Below are 19,048 nucleotides of genomic sequence, written 5' to 3'. Positions count from 1 at the left end.
ACTTATTGAAATGAATGAATATTTGAAAGAAATGAAATAAATGGATTGCTTTTTAGTTACTTTATTTAAATTATGAACGCAAGCTTATTTTAATTCGGTTTCGTATTGTTTGCGCAATTCGTGAAAACTCGTTTTGATCACCGTTGGGTAAAGCAAAATTAGATCGTTCTTCATTAGTTTCAATTACTGTTGGTGCTTCAATGTTGTATATGAGGCAAATGTTATGCAGGGCACAACAAACATTCAAAATTTTAACAACTTTTTTAGGACAACAGGCATCGAAAACGACTTTTTAAAATTCCAAATACACGCTCGATTATTGATCTTGCTTTTGTAAATTTTTCATTGTACAAACTTTCTAGTGAATTTTCTTCTGCATTGCGGTAAGGCGTAAGGAGCCATGGCTCTAATGGATATCCAGAATCACCTTAGACTATATATAAATGCAAGTAACGGGTGATTTTTTTGAGGTTAGGATTTTCATGCATTAGTATTTGACAGATCACGTGGGATTTCAGACATGGTGTCAAAGAGAAAGATGCTCAGTATGCTTTGACATTTCATCATGAATAGACTTACTAACGAGCAACGCTTGCAAATCATTGAATTTTATTACCAAAATCAGTGTTCGGTTCGAAATGTGTTTCGCGCTTTACGTCCGACAAATTTTGTTCAGCGATGAGGCTCATTTCTGGTTGAATGGCTACGTAAATAAGCAAAATTGCCGCATTTGGGGTGAAGAGCAACCAGAAGCCGTTCAAGAACTGCCCATGCATCCCGAAAAATGCACTGTTTGGTGTGGTTTGTACGCTGGTGGAATCATTGGACCGTATTTTTTCAAAGATGCTGTTGGACGCAACGTTACGGTGAATGGCGATCGCTATCGTTCGATGCTAACAAACTTTTTGTTGCCAAAAATGGAAGAACTGAACTTGGTTGACATGTGGTTTCAACAAGATGGCGCTACATGCCACACAGCTCGCGATTCTATGGCCATTTTGAGGGAAAACTTCGGACAACAATTCATCTCAAGAAATGGACCCGTAAGTTGGCCACCAAGATCATGCGATTTAACGCCTTTAGACTATTTTTTGTGGGGCTACGTCAAGTCTAAAGTCTACAGAAATAAGCCAGCAACTATTCCAGCTTTGGAAGACAACATTTCCGAAGAAATTCGGGCTATTCCGGCCGAAATGCTCGAAAAAGTTGCCCAAAATTGGACTTTCCGAATGGACCACCTAAGACGCAGCCGCGGTCAACATTTAAATGAAATTATCTTCAAAAAGTAAATGTCATGAACCAATCTAACGTTTCAAATAAAGAACCGATGAGATTTTGCAAATTTTATGCGTTTTTTTTTAAAAAAAAAGTTATCAAGCTCTTAAAAAATCACCCTTTACAAGCTCTTCTTCTTTTTTACTGGCGTAGACACCGCTTACGCGATTATAGCCGTGTCAACAACAGCGCGCCAGTCGTTCCTTCTCTTCGCTACCTGGCGCCAATTGGGTATTCCAAGCGAAGCCAGGTCCTTCTCCACTTGGTCCTTCCAACGGAGTGGAGGTCTTCCTCTTCCTCTGCTTCCCGCGGTGGGTACTGCTTCGAATACTTTCAGAGCTGGAGTGTTTTCATCCATCCGGACAACATGACCTAGCCAGCGTAGCCGCTGTTTTTTAATTCGCTGAACTATGTCAATGTCGTCGTATATCTCGACATACCTGTAGGCAAGAGTAATCCTGCGTTGGATTTCCAGGCTGACATTGTTGGTGGTGTTGATGCTGGTTCCTAAATAGACGAAATTATTTACAACCTCAAAGTTATGACTGTCAACAGTGACGTGAGAGCCAAGTCGCGAGTGCGACGACTGTTTGTTTGATGACAGGAGATATTTCGTCTTGCCCTCGTTCACCTCCAGACCCATTTGCGTTGCTTCCTTGTTCAGTCTGGAAAAGGCAGTACTAACGGCGCGGGTGTTGAGGCCAATGATATCAATATCATCGGCATACGCCAGGAGTTGTACACTCTTATAGAAGATGTTACCTTCTCTATTTAGTTCTGCAGCTCGAATTATTTTCTCCAGCAGCAGATTGAAGAAGTCGCACGATAGGGAGGCGCCTTGTCTGAAACCTCGTTTGGTATCGAACGGCTCGGAGAGGTCCTTCCCGATCCTGACGGAGCTTCTGATGCTGCTCAACGTCAGTTTACACGTATTAGTTTTGCGGGGATACCAAATTCAGACATCGCGGCATAGAGGCAGCTCCTTTTCGTGCTGTCGAAAGCAGCTTTGAAATCGACGAAGAGGTGGTGTGTGTCGATTCTCCTTTCACGGGTCTTTTCCAAGATTTGGCGCATGGTGAATATCTGGTCGGTTGTTGATTTACCAGGTCTAAAGCCGCACTGATAAGGTCCAATCAGTTTGTTGACGGTGGGCTTTAATCTTTCACACAATACGCTCGACAGAACCTTATATGCGATGCTAAGGAGGCTAATCCCACGGTAGTTGGCGCAGATTGTGGGGTCTCCTTTTTTAAGGATTGGGCAGAGCACACTTAGATTCCAATCGTTGGGCATGCTTTCGTCCGACCATATTTTGCAAAGAAGCTGATGCATGCACCTTATCAGCTCTTCGCCGCCGTGTTTGAATAGCTCGGCCGGCAATCCATCGGCCCCTGCCGCTTTGTTGTTTTTCAGGCGGGCAATTGCTATTCGAACTTCTTCATGGTCGGGCAATGGAACGTCTGCTCCATCGTCATCGATTGGGGTATCGGGTTCGCCTTCTCCTGGTGTTGTGCGTTCACTGCCATTCAGCAGGCTGGCGAAGTGTTCCCTCCATAATTTAAGTATGCTCTGGGCATCGGTTACTAGATCACCTTGGGGGGTTCTACAAGAGTATGCTCCGGTCTTGAAACCTTCTGTAAGCCGCCGCATCTTTTCGTAGAATTTTCGAGCATTACCCCTGTCGGCCAGCTCATCAAGCTCTTCGTACTCACGCATTTCGGCCTCTTTCTTTTTCCGTCTAAAAATGCGTCTCGCTTCCCTCTTCAACTCTCGGTATCTATCCCATCCCGCACGTGTTGTGGTCGAACGTAACGTTGCGAGGTAGGCAGCCTGTTTTCTCTCCGCTGCGACACGGCACTCCTCGTCGTACCAGCTGTTCTTTGGCGCTTTCCGAAAACCAATGGTTTCGGTTGCAGCTGTACGTAAGGAGTTTGAAATGCCGTCCCACAGTTCCCTTATACCAAGTTGTTGACGAGTGCTCTCAGAGAGCAGGAGTGCAAGCCGAGCAGAAAATCGTTCGGCTGTCTGTTGTGATTGCAGCTTCTCGACGTCGAACCTTCCTTGTGTTTGTTGGCGTGCGTTTTTTGCTGCACAGAGGCGGGTGCGAATTTTGGCTGCAACAATATAGTGGTCCGAGTCGATGTTAGGACCTCGGAGCGTACGCACATCTAAAACACTGGAGACGTGTCTTCCGTCTATCACAACATGATCGATCTGGTTGGTGGTTCTTCGATCCGGAGACAGCCAGGTAGCTTGATGAATCTTCTTATGCTGGAATCTAGTACTACAAATAACCATATTTCGGGCCCCGGCGAAGTCGATCAGCCTCAGCCCATTTGGGGATGTTTCCTCGTGGATGCTGAATTTACCGACCGTAGTGCCAAAGATACCTTCTTTGCCCACCCTGGCGTTGAAGTCGCCAAGCACGATTTTGACATCGTGGCGGGGGCATCTCTCATAAGTGCGCTCCAAGCACTCATAAAAGGCATCTTTGGTCACATCGTCCTTCTCTTCCGTCGGGGCGTGGGCGCAAATCAGCGATATGTTGAAGAACCTCGCTTTGATGCGGATTGTGGCTAGACGTTCATTCTCCGGAGTGAATGATAGTACTCGGCGACGGAGTCTCTCTCCCACCACGAATCCAACACCAAACTTGCGCTCCTTTATATGGCCACTGTAGTAAATGTCACAAGGACCTACTTGTCTCTGTCCTTGTCCCGTCCATCGCATTTCTTGGACGGCGGTGATGTCAGCCTTTATTTTCACGAGGACATCAACCAGCTGGGCAGCGGCACCTTCCCAATTAAGGGACCGGACATTCCAGGTGCATGCCCTCAATTCGTAGTCCTTATTTCGTTTGCCATGGTCGTCATCAAAAGGGGGGTTTCTCATCCGAGGCTGTTGTTTCCTGTTCATTGGGGGTGTTTTTTTTTTTACGTGGCTGGGTCCCAAACCCAGCGCACAACCCTAACTAGGGAATATTTCGCCTTCTCACGCTAGCTCGCCTTCAAACGGATGTTCTTAGGCTACCCAGAGGATACTTGGTCAAAGACCGGAAGTCGTGAGCTGCTTGAGTCATATGTAAAAGAATCGTTTCTGGCCACTCCCAAGTGAATGGCGATCAGAGAACTTTCCTCACTTGCGTGAACTTCTACACATGACTCCATCCTCCGTACAAGCGGTTTGAATAAAATCACCGACCAATTAACCATGAAGATTTATCTCCATTTTGGTAGTTGGATAGCATATATTGTCGTTCGTTTGAAAGGCTCCATACGTGGGCATCATGCGCTCCTCCACCATAAACTACATTTACAGCTCTTATATACATGTTATGGTCACAAATATAATTATAAAGTATAAGTATAAGTCTGAATAAAATGTCGTAATATACACTTACCACCATAGCATTGACGCTATGCTTTAGCTTTCGATTAAAAAAGAGATGTTCATCTTTTACTGGTCTAACCATCTGGATGTGAGTTCCATCAACAGAACCTATTATTCCTGGTAATCCAAATTTTGAATAAAATAATTTTTAGTTTCACGCTTTTCTTGTGAGCTCATTTCAAATTTTATGTGTTTCGGACACATTGTTTTTTCAATAGCGTTCAAAACTTCTGCAATACATTTAGATGTAGTGGACTGTGCTAACCCTGCAAACCGGTCTTGCCCTATTTGATGTTGATAGCCCCCTTGACCAAGGAATTTTAGAGTAGCAGCAAGTTTTATAGCTGGATTTATTGCCGTGGATCTTATAGGTACCGTTAGTTCTTCAGTTATGCCTCTTAAGACATAATCAAAGGCTTCCTTAGAAAGTCTAAAGTTTTGTATGAAGCTATAATCCCAAATGTAAAAACAGTTTATAACCGATTATAACACATACATATGTAACAAGTAAGGAAGGGCTAAGTTCGGGTGTCACCGAACATTTTATACTCTCGCATGATAAAGTGATAATCGAGATTTCATTATCCGTGAGATTTACCGATATTTTCGGTGAAAAATTAGGTTAGGTTAGGTTAGGCACTGAGTTCTTCGTGGTCGATATCAGGGACCTTGAAAAGTTATAGTCCGATCACGACAATTTTTCCACAAGGGATACCTCTGCTCAAATACCGTACTTGTGTAAAGTTTTATTCCGCTATCATCATTGGTTCCTAATATATATATATTATACAGAGAAGGTATCAGATGGAATTCAAAAAAGCGTAATATTGGAAGAAGGCGTGGTTGTGAACCGATTTAATCCATATTTCGTACATGTCATTAGGGTGTTAAGAAAATATTATGTACCGAATTTCATTGAAATCCGTCGTATAGTTCCTGAGTTATGGTTTTTGGTCCATAAGTGGGCGACGCCACGCCCATTTTCAATTTTTAAAAAAAGCTTGCGTGCAGCCATTTCTTCCGTAAAATTTAGTGTTTCTGACGTTTCTTGTTAGTCGGTTAACGTACTTTTAGTGATTTTCAACACAACCTTTGTATGGGAGGTGGGCGTGGTTATTATCCGATTTCTTCCATTTTCGAACTGTATATAGAAATACCTGCAAAAAACGACTCTATAGAGTTTGGTTGACATAGCTATAGTAGTTTCCGATATATGTACAAAAAACTTATTAGGGGACGGGGCCACGCCCACTTTTCCAAAAAAATTACGTCCAAATATGACCCTTCCTAATGCGATCCTTTGTGCCAAATTTCACTTTAATACCTTTATTTATGGCTTAGTTATGACACTTTATAGGTTTTCGGTTGCCGCCATTTTGTGGGCGTGGCAGTGGGCCATCTTCGAACTTAACCTTCTTATGGAGCCAAGAAATACGTGTACCAAGTTTCATCACGATATCTCAATTTTTACTCAAGTTACAGCTTGCACAAACGGACGGACAGGCGGACGGACGGACAGACAGACATCCGGATTTCAATTCTACTCGTCACCCTGATCACTTTAGTATATATAACTCTATATCTGACTCTTTTAGTTTTAGGACTTACAAACAACCGTTATGTGAACAAAACTATAATACTCTCTTTAGCAACTTTGTTGCGAGAGTATAAAAATAAATTACCTCTTTTGCGATAATTCCATAATATTAAATTCATTTCTTATATATCTTCTCGTAATTCTTTCCTCAATAATTTCCTCGTCCTCCATCCACAATGCAAGGGAATCCATATTTTTCAAATAAATTTAAACTTTATTTCATTTTATTTTGACATGTAGCATTCGAAAGTACTGGCACAGGGTGGTACAACTTTCGCATATTTATGTATAAACTGAATTCGACTTTTTTTACAGAATGCTAAAACACATTCGAGTCGAATGTCAAATTCGAATAGAATTTACTTTCGAATCGAGATACAGAATAGGCCCCTTGGTCTGAAACACACCTAAAGTTTTGATTGAATAATCTTATATATAAAAATGAATCGCAAAATGTGTTGGTAAGCGCATAACTCAACAACGCCTGGACCAATTTTGCCAATTCTTTTTTTAAAATGTTCGTTGAGGCTCAAGGATGGTTTTTACGGCAAGAAAATTTCGAATAATTGCCGGAAAACCCCTAAAAAGAGCCCTTTTCTTTTTCCCATACAAACGAATGAATGTTTGTTCGTTAGTAACGCTGAGAGAACGACTGAACCAATCTTGATGAAATTTTCAGAGAATGTTCTGTGTGGATCGGGGAAGGTTTAGAAATAAAAAAAACCTGTATGCTTTCCTTGAGGAAAAGTCGGAAAATTGGACAATTCCAAAATATGAATTTTTTTCCATACAAATTTTTTGTTTTAATTTTTTTGTTTTGTTTTTCAAGTATTTGAATCGTTCAAATTTGTCGTTTGCTTCAAAATTTTTTGAAAATTATTCAGTGAAAATGTTATGTGGGCTGCACACAAAGTCATTAATTATAGATTGAAATTTGTTACAATGCCACGAAGAGGTCGCGCTAATATCGGTCGACGTTCTTTTTTGGTATCAACATACGATTACATTAGCAGCCCAAGGCACATGACCGAGTACTCCCAGGATGCGATGATATACGTGCGGTATTATGGATCGCGGTCAATCAACAAGCGATCGTCACGATGTCACAGCAAGACTTTTCAAGCTATGGCTTCGATGGACTTTATCTTGAAGAAACGTATATATGGTGCTGTTAGATGCTAGATGTACTCAGTTGAGTGGCAAAAGAGAGGTTTGTCGCACGTACACATTCTTCTTTGGACGGTGGATGGTTTTTACACCAGATCAAATTAATGAACTCATTTCTGCGGAAATTCCTGATGCAGAGAAAGATCCAGTATTATACGAAGTGATGAAAACTAATATGGTTCATGGACCTTGCGGACACCAGAATCCCACTTCGGTTTGTATGTCTGACAATAAATGCACGAAACACTATCCACGTTTCTTTCGGAAACACAAACTAGAAATGATGGAAAGTGGATATCGGCGTCGCTCACCAGACGACAAGGGCAGAACATTCAGCACTCAATTTAGAAGAGTGAATATCGATGTCGACAACACATGGATCGTACTATATATTCACCATTATTGTCTTTTTCCCATTCAAAACTCATATCAATATTAAGTATTGCAGATTGGTGTAATCGATGGATGATACGATCGCTACGTGAACTGCAATAAAGCGCTTTGTAGGATATTTACTTTTGCAATTCATGAACGTTTTCCGACTGTTGTGCGTCTTGCAGTTAATATGGAGAATGACCAAAGGGTCTATTTCAACCCAGAGAATACAGTGGAAACACCGCCAACAACAAAATTAACATTTACGAGTTTATTCTCAACTTTCGTCAGTGAACCGTTTGTGAGAACTTCCTCTATTCGGAAATGTCTTGATGTTATAAATAAAATGCATCGTCGAAGAAATAGTTACGCAGAAAGCAAGGCCAACCAGTAGATGGGCGTCCAGGTGTGTTCTCAACTAATGCATTAGGACGAATTTACACAATCCACCCGAAATACGACGATTGTTTCTATCATCGGTTGCTATTGATTAATGTACGCGGTTAAAATTCATTTCAGTCATTGGTACGGTGTGTGCAACTTTTTGAGAATCATGCCAGTAATTACAATTGCTAAAACATGATAATCTGAAGTTCGCACACTTTTCGCGATGATCAGCCTGCAAATCCGCATCTATTATGGGATACGACCAAAAATTACATTGCCGAAGACATTTTACATCTAAGAATTGGAAATGGGGCAATACCGGTTGATACTTCCGGTGGTTTGACATCAATTCCATATGCCGTTTATCAATTCACGAAAAATGGACTCATCACGAATGTTTATACGAACATTGGCCAAATTATCGTAAGTACGATTCCTTGAGTGCACGAGCAATGTTAGCTGCCAAAATACCGATGTTTGACCTTAACTGGAAGATTCAAAGTCAAATTCCGGGAGACTTGCGGTCATAAAAATCGATCGATCGTCTTGACAATGAAGACGACACCGTGAATTATCCAGTTGAATTTCGAAATTCTTTGGAGAGGCTTGGTGTGCCACCGCATCATTTGCGTCTCAAAGTTGGATCTGTCGTTATGATGTTACGCAATCTAATTGTGTCGCACCTATCAAATATAAGAAGCAGAATACTACGGATTTTTTTGAGTTCTAACGATTGGCCATTTCAGTTCAACAACGGGATAGTCTTATAGTGGGTGGCATAAATTTAGAAATGCTATGTTTTTCACACGGCCAGATATACGTGGCGTTCTGACGAGTTGGAAAACCGTCTTCTCTGTAAATTTACGCACCGGAACAGAAACCAAAAAATGTTGTTTATCAAGCTGCGTTACATTGAAAATATATTTAAAAAATCGCAAATATGTTATTATCAACACAATATGAATTTTTTTCTTTTCATTTCAAAACACATAATTTCACGCAGGACAACGGCTGCGGGGTCAGCTAGTTTTCAATAATTTTTCTTTTAAATAGCCGGAATGAAAAAGCTAGCGACCGAAATTGAACGATTCAAATAATTTACAAATCAAAATATTGAAAAACAAAAGAAAAAAAATTGTTTGGAAAAAAGTTACTTTTTGGAAAATTCCAATTTTTCGACTTTTTCTTATGAAAAGTATAAGGTTTTTTTTTATTTCTAAACCTTTCCAGATCCATATCGAACAACTTCTGAAAATTTCATAAAGATTGGTCCATCCGTTCTCGAGCCTTAGCGTTACTAACAAATAAACATTTATTTTTACTTATACATACATATGTACATATGTATATGTACAAAATAAACGTTTGTATGGGAAAAAGAAAAGGGCTAGTTTTGGGGATTTTCCGGCAACTTTCGTAATTTTTTCTTTCATAAGAACCTAATAATAACAAATACAAAAACAAGAATTAGTGAAATCGGTCCAGCCATTCACTCGTGATGCCCTGACCAAGGGAAAAAGGGATTCATTTTTATATATGTATATAGATGCATATATTATATCATTCAATATGGAATTAATACTTTTTGTTATGATAGTGTTATTACTGTAAAATTTTTCACCAACTGTTTTAAAAGAGTACACTTGAAAAATATCAATATTTTAATGGAGTTTATGCATTTGTGTATGAAATACCGTAAACCTTTACTTTCCAGATGAAACGTGTTAAATAGTTTTGTCTACGCTTGCAAATAGCAGGTCAATTGAAAAGTTCCTGACCTACCATAAGGAAAAGAGCGATGTATTGATTATCCCCGTCCAACTTTTCTGAGACCGGAAAATAGTCGTTGGGAGCCAGATCTGAAGTATACGGTGGATGCGGAAGCAATTCGAAGCACAAGTCAAGGATTTTTGCCGATTTCGTCTTTCAAACGGAATTCATTGTCACATTATGCTTGAACATCTCCAAACACTGCTCCGAATCATCAACTCGTCGTTATTTTTGGTAAAAAGTGAGTTCGCGCGCTACCCACTTTGGACAGAACTTTCTCATACCCAAACATTGTCCAAAAACTTCACTTTACGGTCATAAAAAAATATTTTGGAATTTATTATATGTTTTCTTTGGTAACAACTTCTTTAGGGTGTCTACTGGGTGCATTGCCTTCTTTGCTCATCTTGTCTCGTTGAACCTAGCAAGCCAGTTTCCAACGGCAGACTTGTCAGGTGCAAAGTCCATGTTTATCAATCCAAACCTTGGCTTCAGTAGTATTTTTTCACGCGAAAAAGCAATGCCAAGCAAAATTTCTATTTTTCCATTTTCTCAGAATAATAACGGGTGATTCAAGTAGAGAGTCTTTTTTCAATAGCTTATTTCGACAGATCGCGCTTGAGTCGTGTCAAGCTGTCATATTATTATTGTAGAAAGACTTACGAATGAACAACGTTTACAAAACGTCCAGCACGCAGTGAATAAAATATAGCTCCCGTAGCTGAGGGTATACATGAGGACCTTGGTGATTTTTTGGTTCAGCGATGAGGCCCATTTAAGGCTCAATGGGTATGTAAACAAGCAAAATTGCCGCATATGGGACGAAGAGCAATCTCAATAGATTTAAGAGCAGTCCTTTCATCTTGAAAAAATATCGGTTTGGTGTGGTTTGGGGAACGGCGCAATCATAGGTCCATATTTCTTCAAAAATGATGGCGGAGAGAATGTAACCATCAATGGCGCCCGACATTTCGTTTCAACAAGACGGCGCCACTTTCCACACAAAGCCACCAAGATTGTGTGATTTGCGCAATTAAGCTTTTGAGTTGTAACATATCAATAGAAATGGACATTTTTATAATTTTCCTAACCCACTATGAAGCAGTCACGCAACCAGTTTGCTGGGGTATGCGCCTTACCTAACATTAATTCCCATAAAACATCAATCTGAGTCATTCTACTCTCATAGAATTTTACTAGCAGCTATGATAAAGGTGTTTCTTGGGAAATCCACTGGTTAGAGGAGGAGGAAAATGGCAAACATATATAAATAGTATATTCACATAAATGTTTGTTAGAAGGGAGAAACTGCGTTCAGTCGGCATAATTCCAGCGAAAATTGAGAGTTGAGTTTGACCACGACTTTTCGAAGGGCTGACGGCCACTCGCGTATTATTCAATATGTGGTATGGAAATTCGCAATAACCTACTGAGAATAATGCTACTCTCCGCTCAGTGCTTCTCTCATAGCGTGTTGCATCGGAATAATTACAACAAAAAGCTCAACAAGCGCTGCATCATTAATGATTTGTGAATATTGGTTTGTGCATATTGCTGATCACAGTGACCGGCGAGCCTTCTATGAGAGCGCTTTGAGGTGAGCTGCACACTAAAACTCATAGCTCTCTCGTAGTTGAATCGCCGTTCGCTTCGATCAGCAAAAACTAGTAAAGTCTGCTTAAGTTAGCTTCTGTATGTGCAACTTGATTTAGTTCTTGAAAGAAAGCCAAGGGTGTAAGTAGCGTTTTGTTGCACTTTGATTAATTCTCAATATAAAGAACAGAGCATTGAAAGTTTGAAATGTGAAAGTGTATCAAATTGTGGTGTTTTATCGGTGATCTAATAACTATACCGGGAAGCAAGTTGACAGATATTATTGAGCTGTGTTTTAGTGACACGATAAAGTCCAACTCTTGTAAATAAACACGCGATTTCCAACAGAGCGTGATATTTGAGTGAGAGCACTCAAGCGGTAGCTCATTTCCCACCACACAGATTTGATCTTGAAACATTGCGCCATAAATGCCAATAACATAAAGTTTGACGATATTTTATCAGTAAATGCTGCGCAGCTTTTAGGGACACAAAATTAAGATATCCAAATGGATTCCATACTTAAACTACCGGATGAGGTCTTGATACGGATTTGCAAAATGTTGGACCGCGATGTGCAGGAATACCGCTGGGCTAATGTTTGTAAACGTTTTCAGTATATCTACTTTCGATACTTCCACAATTGGGCTGAAGTAAACGACAATTTGGCGCAAAATTTTGGTCATCTCGTCGGCACCGGCGAGTTTCCGCTGAGCATCATAAAGACACTCAATTTGTCGAAATCAAAATGTACGAAAGTCTTTTTAAACAAACTACGTGATTGCCATAAGGAGATTGAAGAGGCGAAGCTCTTTTCATTCACCGACGAGTTCTTGGCTGAACTTTTACCATTGCCAAATCTGAAGAAACTGATCTGTATAGGCACTTATAACTTGAGAGGTAAGCTCCATATTATGTATAAGATTTGGAAGAAGATATCGAATTATTTGAGGTATATTGAGCTTAGTTGTGAAGTTAATGTCTGTAGTTGGGTCTTACTGCTACATATGTAATGAGAGGGGAGGAGTGGATTCTTATAAGGGTCGACTATTAAACCCTTAAGTGAACAGGAGAAAAGTGGAGCATCAGACCATACAATAAAGTCAAATTTTTTATCGCGTGCGGACTGACTGCTCTTCAATAACTTAGGATATTTCGTCCTAAATTAATTGTAACCAGATCCATTAGGTTCGATTCTTTATCCAATCTGGAGAGCTCGACCTTAAAGGTTCGGTTCGGTTTCGATGTCAGCTGCTGCATTACTAGTTTTCAAAAGATAGGGATCTTTTGCGGTGATTTTTGTCAACTACTTCAGGTTGAGTCTTTATGTACAAGGTGCGTTCCAAGGTAAACAGGACTTTTTGAATCTAGCGCCCCTGGTGGCGCCATTTACATATATGTCGACCGGTGCGTTAGAATCTGCTATCTTTATCGAGTTATCCATTGAGAATTTCATGACATTTCAGTGTCAGTATATTTGTGTTATCGGTGCGAAAGTGAGCTTCGAACAGAGAACCATCATTAAATTTGGTTTTAAAATTGGTAAAACTTTTACTGTTTTAATTGATGAAACAAATTTATGGCGATGATTGCCTATCCCGTAGCAGAGCGCAAGAGTGGTTTCAACGTTTTCAAAGTGGTTGTGAGGACATAAATGACGATCAACATGTGGGCCAATCAAAATCCGTGATCACCGGAACTTCCATCGAACTGTGCGTGAATTCATCAAAAATCAACCGAAATCATCATTGAAATTCATGGAAATGGAATTGAACATCTAAAAACATCGATTCATAGCATTTCGACCGTACATTTGGGCTTACGAAAGCCAACGAGCTAAAACACTCGCCGACATGCTTTTGGACCGTGAAAAAAGCTGTATTGAAGCAGAAGGAGACTATTTTGAATGAAATAAATAGATTTAGCCGAAAAAACCATTTTTTCTGTTTTTTTTTATACTCTCGCAACAAAGTTGCTAAGGAGAGTATTATAGTTTTGTTCACATAACGGTTGTTTGTAAGTCCTAAAACTAAAAAAGTCAGATATAGGGTTATATATACCAAAGTCAGGGATCAGGGACCAAGATCAGGGTGACGAGTAGAGTTGAAATCCGGATGTCTGTCTGTCCGTCCGTCCGTCCGTCCGTCTGTCCGTCCGTCCGTGCAAGCTGTAACTTGAGTCAAAATTGAGATATCATGATGAAACTTGGTGCATGTATTTCTTGGCTCCAGAAGAAGGTTAAGTTCGAAGATGGGCAAAATCGGCCCACTGCCCCGCCCACAAAATGGCGGAAACCGAAAACCAATAAAGTGTCATAACTAAGCCATAAATAAAGATATTAAAGTGAAATTTAGCACAAAGGATCGCATTTGAGAGGGGCATGTTTGGACGTAATTTTTTTGGAAAAGTGGGCGTGGCCACGCCCCCTACTAAGTTTTTTGTACATATCTCGGAAACTACTATAGCTATGTCAACCAAACTGTATTGAGTCGTTTCCTTCAGACATTTCCATATACAGTTCAAAAATGGAAAAAATCGGATAATAACCACGCCCACCTCCCATACAAAGGTTATGTTGAAAATCACTAAAAGTGCGTTAACCGACTAACAAAAAACGTCAGAAACACTAAATTTTACGGAAGAAATAGCAGAAGGAAGCTGCACCCAGGCTTTTTTTAAAAATTGAAAATGGGCGTGGCGTCGCCCACTTATGGACCAAAAACCATATCTCAGGAACTACTCCACCGATTCCAATGAAATTCGGTATATAATATTTTCTTAGTACCCTGATGACATGTACGAAATATGGGTGAAATCGGTTCACAACCACGCCTTCTTCCAATATAACGCTACTTTGAATTCCATCTGATGAATTCTCTGTATAATATATACATTAGGAACCAATGATGATAGCGGAATAAAACTTTACACAAAGACAGTATTGGAGCTGAGGTATCCCTTGTGGAAAAATTGTCGTGATCGGACTATAACTTTTCAAGGTCCCTGATATCGAACACGAAGAACTCAGTTCCTAACCTAATTTTTCACCGAAAATATCGGTAAATCTCTCAGAATCTCGATTATCACTTTATCATGCGAGAGTATAAAATGTTCGGAGACACCCGAACTTAGCCCTTCCTTACTTGTTTTAGTCTTGTTTACTTTGGAACACACCTTGTATTATTAAGTTAACGGTGTACTGTTGAGCTCTTTGGTATACATGATAAAATAAGTTTTTAAGTAGGATGAGTCAAGTGCTAAGAAACATAAAAGCGGTGAGTAGCTAAGAAGGTGAATGATTTTTGATCACGAAAGAAAGAAGTTGCCTGTAAGTCCAAGTTATTTTTATTTAATACAAGCTACAGTTCCAGTTTAATATATGGAACCAAAATAGGAGACCTTACAAGCTCGTTTAATGGCACAGTTGTTGAAATTTTCTAGGCAGCAGTCTGATAGATCTCAACAGTCTTACGGAGCTACACATACACACTAACAAATTCTTCGATCCGGAAAATCTGCTGCAAATAGCCTACCACAATTCACTGAAGACGCTCGTAATGCCCAACGACCCACGAACGCTTTCGAATAGGTATGCCTTTGAGTTGGTCGAAAATCTGAAAAACGTCGAGAAGCTTGTAACTGAGTTTAATCCCTGTAAATCTTGGCAACTGATCGGCACGCTGCCGAAACTGAAAAAGCTCGAGCTCTGGGATTTTGTCAGTCATGAGTGTGAGCTGTGTTTGGAGGACCCCAATTCATACGAAGCATGCGGAAACCAACATGCCATGCTGTTCTTTGACGAATTGTGCAAGAGGAATCAGCTGGAAGAATTGGTGTTTTGCGACGGTTACGTGTCTGAGCAACATCTCTTAAGAATTTCGGAGCTGACAAATTTGCAGCGTTTGAAGTTCTGCAGAGCCTCTATGCCAGGCTTTCTATCATTAGATGTTTTCAAAGATTTGGTTAATTTGGAAGAGCTACAACTCGACGGCTGCCGACAAGTGAATGTGGAGGGGTCACTTGAGCTAATAAGGCGTTGCCAGAAACTGAAAATACTGAACTTTTGGTTTTCTTTCGGCTTAAATTTATAACGGTAACAAGAAAGTATGTAGAGGCCGAAGAAGATTACTTGAAAAAAGAGGAGGACATTGTGAGTCAAACGGATGTTCAGGGCGACTCGCTGAAAAGGAAATTTTCCGTGTGAGCATTCAATGACTACAAACATATTCGGACACCCTTTAATTAATTTAATACCTTCTCATTTTCATTTGGTGTGATGCAAATTAAATTTAGCATGAACATGGTCCCGGATCAAACGGAATTTGAAATCAAAGTTAAATGCGCGTCAAACTAAAGCTGCCATTGCGGAGGCAAAATGTAACGGTTCACACTTCCGGTATAAATTAAATTATGCCTTAGAAGTTGTGGTTAAAAAATTTCAGAATATATTTTTATAAACACTTAGTGCCTGAATTTGCTTTAAATGAACTATTTTTGTTATTTCTTGTTGATTTGACTAACCCTTCAATGGCTACGTGCGATCTGAGCGACCTGTACGAATTTGGTGTGCACAACCCTTGATGCCAGCAAGCCAGCACATCGCCATCAGCGGGCGTTCGCGCTGCTTTAGGCTTACAATTCAATACGAAAGAGAGCCGCAGTGCAACCCTGGTCCACTCTAGTGTGTGTAGCGTGTAGTTCATGTGGCCGCTTGCCCAAATTCGACAGGTATTTGAAGTGTAAACAAATTTGGTAAGCAATTTCCTGTTTATTTTCGTAATCAAACCGAGCTCGGCAAATAACGGAAGCTGTCGCTACGTGACAAGCGGTGCAGTTTGTTGTTGTCCCTGCGGTGGCTGTAATCGATTTGCGATGTAATACTCAATGCAGAATGAATTCAGTTTTTCAAATCAGCATATGGTTAGTGGCAAGGATTTTGAAAGGGAAATTTGATATGCCAAAATTCAGATTAAATGAGAAATCGAAACTTTTCTATAAAAGTTGTGGTTTATTAGTAGAAATAAAATCGGAAGAGCACAACGGGCATTTCATTTAATAAAGGTTGTTCGCTAGGAGCTAAAACTTTAAGGGACACCTGAAAGTAGAAATATTTTGTTTTTGCATTTGAAAGAAAATATATATTGTTTTAAAAGGCTTGATTTCTATAATCCGAAAAAAGTCCATGAAGTTTGTAACACCCAGACGGCAACATCGGAGACTCTGATGACTTTTTGAATGATATGCGTTAGGAGCTGTGTGGAATTAACAACATTCGCCTGTCCTTCCGTGTGTCTTCCTGTGCGTGCGCCTATTCCTCTATCCGTCTGTATGTATGTATAGGAACTAGTCCCTCAGTTTTCGCGATATCGATCAGAAATTTTGCAAACGCTCTTTCTTTTCCCAAAAAGCTGCTCATTTGTCCAAACTGCAAACCTCGGACCACTATAGGAGATAGCCGTCACACAAAGCGATCGATCAAACTGAACTCCTGTTTGGAAAACCTTTTCTTTTGACGAGATATCTTCATGAAACTTTGCATAGATAATTATCTTAGCATAACTAAAAATTTTGAATAAGTTAACCGGGTCAGCCTACTATAGTATATACATACAAGCTGCCATACAAAGTACCCAATCAACTTTCGTAAAAGATCTTCATAAAATAACCTTTTTTTCTTATTAAGTAATCTATATAGTTTTTTGATGACAATGGGATGGTAAATGCTTTTCGCATAATCAGTACTGTCGGCACAGCAGCAGTATGTGTCTACCAGTGAACCATATTTTAATTTCTTCAGGGTGGCGTTCCATTTTTCTCATTGGTCCTGCTTTTTGCTGCGAGTTTCTGGATAATCCTCCAGTTTGCTTCACTCTTCAGCATGACACTGATTAAATTGTCCGCGTTTATTTGGTCAACCGCCGTTTTCCGTTTTCTTTAGCTCCCAAAGCTTTTTCCCTTCGTGTGCTAGAAGGCTAATCTGAGCATTACCTCTTATGACTGATATTGCATGTTGTTCGGTAGGCTAAAATTCAGAGGGCTGCGGTGCGATGTATTCTGACCACTACTTTACGCCGGTTTTCCTTTTTAAGCACGTCTGTCCTTATCTCAGCTCTGTAGAGTAATACGCTGGTTGTCGTCGATTAGGGGTTTTCTCTTTTCTTGACTGTATCCCCCTATGTTGGCCATTAGTCTGCTAATTTTAGAGGTGATTTTCGCTGCCTTCCCTACGGCGTGCTGGATTTGTACCCAGAAAGTTAGTCTGCGGTCCAGTCTTAAGCCTAGGTAGTTTACGAGCCATGCTTGCGGGCGTATGACGTCCTGATTAACCTTTCTTCGCTGTTCTCTCTATTTCTTGCTGTATTACTGCTGCAATATCACCCGCGTGGCCAATTGAGTAGGACTCTTGTGTCTTTTTGAGTTTTAGTATAGCGGCGTAGCTAATGTTCTACAAGTCTGGGTATAGAATAGATCCCTGAGCTAGCCCTGATGTGTTAGTTATCTGTCGTGATTCCTTTCTAGTTTGATACAGCAGTTTTGTTTTACTAATTTAGCTCCACACCACAGCTCTGAGGTAATCTCAATATGACTGGAAGAATCTGTATACATATCAAACAATGGCTAAAACGAATTAGCAAATCATTTTCGGATTTAGTTATGTATGTATGTATATAACTGCTTTAAGAAATTCAACTGTGAAGGATTTTTTGAATTTGATGAAGTCAAATGCAACGTTTATTCTTGCTTTTTAATATTCTTGGGATATTACTTCCATAGTGTATGTTGTTAGCTGAAATCTTCAAAATCGGAAAATAACAAAGAAAATTTTTTTATGTTAGTAAAGCTTTATTAGAGGATAAATGTAATCTTGATAGGCAAGAGACCTGATATTTGTATAATGAATACTTAGTAAATTTGTAAAAGAGAAATTCGGAATGTTATAAGGAAGCTCTTGAGGACCCTATAGTCTTGAAATGTGCACAATTCTCGGAATTACTTTGTATGAAAGGCAACCTAAATAATACTACGGTTTATTTTGATACACGGAAAATATAAATAATATTACCTTTCCCTTATATACAGAAACCAGCCTAACTCCTCTGCAATGCTTTTCATACTCCGCTAATTGTCACCTAACCTTACCAACATCTCCCCCCAGCTCTCGGGCGAATTTGTTTTGCAACTGTTACGTAATGTGAACAAAGTGTCGCCGCAGGCAGCAATGTTGAAGCTAATGTCTACAGCTTGTAATCGCCAATACCGCTCGACGACGGGGCGGCCCATGAACATAAGCTTTGTTAATAATTTTTCGAGTGTCTGTATTTTGTTGTGCGCTTTGTGGTTCGTCTCGTTTGCGCCGCGAGTAGGACATTTGTTCCAATTTCCTTGCCGCTAAGTGTAGTGGGTGCTTAAGGCATTTAGCCATAATTGCGAAACAACAAAAGCGAAACGGGAACTAAGTCGGTGGAAGGTCGTTGGTTACACAAAAGCGATACT

At 40.1% G+C, this 19,048-nt stretch overlaps 1 pseudogene; it reads left to right on the top strand.

Moving 5' to 3' along the window:
- The first annotated feature begins 11,578 nt into the window (after positions 1 to 11,578).
- Positions 11,579 to 16,497, top strand: LOC105223039 (uncharacterized; annotated as a pseudogene).
- The last annotated feature ends 2,551 nt before the right edge of the window (positions 16,498 to 19,048 follow it).

This window comes from Bactrocera dorsalis, chromosome 4 (assembly GCF_023373825.1).
Source record: "Bactrocera dorsalis isolate Fly_Bdor chromosome 4, ASM2337382v1, whole genome shotgun sequence".
Classification (NCBI taxonomy): Eukaryota; Metazoa; Arthropoda; class Insecta; order Diptera; family Tephritidae; genus Bactrocera; species Bactrocera dorsalis.
Note: the sequence above shows the minus strand (reverse complement) of the source record. Positions and strands in the feature narration are given on the sequence as shown.